Raw genomic sequence first — 3,512 nt, 5'->3', positions numbered from 1 at the left:
ATGCATTTAGACATTTTAGTTAATAAGCTTATATTCTTTAAAAAATAAACTATATGGGTTGGTTAGGATGAAAAATGTGATTCTCAATCCAAATTTGTTGCTATTGATCGAGTAACTGAGGTTCAAGCAAGCCTTTGAGAGTTACTGAGTTTTGTTAAGTCCATGTAGCGATCAAATGTGATTGTTTTCTTTTGTCTGGTAAGTTTTTATTTTATAATAAAGTTATGATCATATAAGCATTATTTGTGCTACATATGGCAGAGACACCCCAAGAAATTATATGATGCACATTTGCCAAAGTAGGATGAAACAGTTATGTTGGTGGATGAAGATGATCGAGCATTCAACACAAAGCTTCTTGTTGAGAAAATTGGATTGAGTGGCGGGTAGAGAGGTTTTTAATATGTTGCAAACTCAAGATTAAGGTTTATTCTCTAATCTTTTAAAGTCACTTCTAGTCTTTCTGTTCTGAAGCTGAGATGTTCTAATATGTTGCTGATAATTTTTTACCCTTTAATTATGTTGCAGTATGGCTAGAATGACATTTAAGACGAGGTTTGATGCCACAAGTTGATGTTACTTTTGTGTCCAATACCTCTCGATGATCATCGTGTAAACTGGTTTATTTTATATCATATACAATTTTTGAGGTTGGTTAATGCAAGGTGTCATGTGTATGGTTTTTAAGTCCAAAGTTTAGTTATCTCTAAATCATGTTCTTAAATATGAAGTATACTTTAACCAACGATAATGTTGGGATTTGTCTTCCATATGTAATATTGAGAATGGTACCAAACCTACCTTGTGAATGGCATGCCTATGTCAGGATGGTTTCACGTGGAGTTGAATGTATTTATATGTGATCCTTAGGTAACACTCTCTGAGAATCAACAACTCATACAAAGAAACTATTAAGGCTGCAATGGAATTAGGGTTGGAATTCCAACGGGTTTGCGTGACTAGTTCAAGCAATAACCTGAGCAGCCAATCTCTAAAAAGTTGCAGTTTGTAGACACACGATATGCAGCAGCCACGATCAGGTAAATTTTATATTAGTTGTTTTTTTATGCATTGCAGGCCCCATAACATTTGAATTTTCTTTCAGACTTGAAAGATCTAGGCCACAGAAGTCTGGATCTATGAATTAAACATAGTAGTACCCTTTCAAGCACCAACAAGGGTAGTCTACGACAGAAGTGGAAAGTTGTGGCTCCAACTATAGATTGTTGACACGTGCTTACCTGAGTAAAACAGAAAAGGGTTGGGTAGATTGGATAACAATTTCAATATGTTCGGGTCAAATTGGTAATATGTTTGTTTTGAGTGAGTAATGAATACCTTTGTTTTTGTGCAAATAAATATTTCTTGTAATGTTCAATAGCTATTTGCGTGTGTTTAAGTCACCTTCCTTTATTTTTTGATTTCATCATGCTATGTTATCTGGTTGAGTTAATCTTTCTTACACTCTTACTTCCTTTTCAGGCTTTCCTTTCCTGAATATCAATCTGTCTCCTTCCTTGCTGCCAAGCCAACCTACGTTTGTGGCAAAAATGGGTTGGAACATCTCAAAGGTAAGAATTTCATACATACCATATTCAAAGATTTTGTGTTCATGGTTAAATATATTCTACAAATCATTTTTGCGTTATACATGCAATCTATCTAACATGTACATTTCTTTTGATCCATTATCAGGTTAACCATACGAAAAGAGAGTTGCACAATGTCTTCATCAAGAAGTTGTACAGGTAAGAAAGAAGAGCCATATATCTATCTCCTTGTGGTTAGAAACACCATCAACAACGAACAATTTTGCTGCCATTTTGATATTAGTTTGCTTTAGTATCCAATGCTTGTGTTTGTCACATGATATGAAACAGATATGATATGTTTGAGCAAATGTTACAAGAACTCGAAGAAGTTTCTAGAAAGAGAAAACATACTCGGGATAGGCTGCGTGCTCTTCAACAAGGTTTTCGGGTAAGTTTTGATGTAGAAGCAGCAATTTGAATTATTTATGTATGGACTGATTCATTGATATTGATTTCTTTGTTTTTGTTAAAAACATTGGATGAACTACCACTGGAAGCAGAAACTGTGGAGAGGGGTTACGACTTGACAAATAATGACACAACGGGTTTGCCAAAGATGCACGAGCTTCCCACATCATCGTTATATACTTCAAGCAGCGGTTGATGGTTGCAGACACGGTGGCGATACGCGGTTTGATGGAGCTCCAACATCAACCGATCTCGATCTGTGAACCATCTGGTTATCCTTTATGAGTTTTAGAGTTCTTCTTATTTTTTTTTTTATAAATTCTTGTTTATTATTAGTTTTTACTATAATATAAAGTTTGTAATACGTATACTTTTTAATTCATATTAAGGATGGGTTGAATGCTGCAAGACGCAACTTTTATTAGTGATGAAATGGAATTGAAACTGTATAAACTTATGTGATGCAACTTTTATGTATATAATATTTCTTTAAGTTTTTATTAGTGGTGAAATGGAATTGAAACTGATGTTATGTTCTACTTTTATCCGATAATTTACTTTCAACATCACTATAAAGAAGTTGAAAAGCTTATTGCATAAGATAGAAAAAATTAAGTACTTATAATATATCATGAGACGACTGATAAACTAACGGTAAATAAGTATCCTATTGTAAACCGCGTTTTAAATTGTTGCCACCGCATCACGTGGGTTTCGGCTAGTATATTATATATGATTAAATGATTAGGGTGGCTTTATTTTTATGCATGGCGTGTATTTTTTCCATTGTCAAGAATTATTGAATCATGTATGATTAAATGATAATGGATAAATACAAAAAAATGGATTTGTGGAAGTGGTTAGGAGATAATTCCGGTACCTTTTCGGTGGCATTAGTTAGGGGTTAGATGTGTGAGGATTTGGAGTGAGCAACAACTATGTGATGGAATGGTCTAAATGGGTTAGCAAATATAGCATTTTTTATGGAGAGCGGAAATGAATAGATTACCTACTTTGGACGCCCTTAAAAGAAGAAACATCCGGGTTGACTCTACCACGTATATTTAATGCGGGACAGAAGACAAAACAGTGGAGCACTTGCTTTTAGGATGTAGAGTTTCTAATATAGTGTGGTCCTTTGTGGCCAATTGGTGTAAAGTGCCACCTATATTCAACTTCTCAGTTCGAGACATTATGGACTTCCACAACCACGTAAGTTTATGCCCCACAAAAAATATGCGCTTCATGGAATCATTATTGTAGCTGGTTGGAGCATTTGAAAGGCGAGGAATGAGATGAAGTTTGGTCAAAAGGAGGTTAAATTAAAGAAATCATTGTTAATATTAGATCTTTTAGTTTCTTATGGTTCAAACATAGGTCTAATTGTAAGTCGGTATCTTGGTACGATTGGTGCTCTTTTAGTCTGATGTAATTGTTTGGGTTTGATCGTTGTGCCTTTTTATGGCATTTGCAGCTGTGTTGTTGGTTGTTTAATGAAACTCACTGTTAAAA

At 34.6% G+C, this 3,512-nt stretch overlaps 1 long non-coding RNA gene across 1 annotated transcript; it reads left to right on the top strand.

The window, feature by feature from the left end:
- Window positions 1–1,438: 1,438 nt before the first annotated feature.
- Window positions 1,439–2,400, top strand: LOC110904327. The gene is made up of 4 exons (XR_002572488.2): window positions 1,439–1,571; window positions 1,696–1,748; window positions 1,881–1,980; window positions 2,093–2,400. It is a non-coding gene; the product is annotated as an uncharacterized LOC110904327 (long non-coding RNA).
- The last annotated feature ends 1,112 nt before the right edge of the window (window positions 2,401–3,512 follow it).

The sequence above is a fragment of the Helianthus annuus genome, chromosome 2, assembly GCF_002127325.2.
Source record: "Helianthus annuus cultivar XRQ/B chromosome 2, HanXRQr2.0-SUNRISE, whole genome shotgun sequence".
NCBI classification, from domain to species: domain Eukaryota; kingdom Viridiplantae; phylum Streptophyta; class Magnoliopsida; order Asterales; family Asteraceae; genus Helianthus; species Helianthus annuus.
The sequence above is the reverse complement of the archived record's forward strand: the minus strand, read 5'-3'. Positions and strand labels throughout refer to the sequence as shown.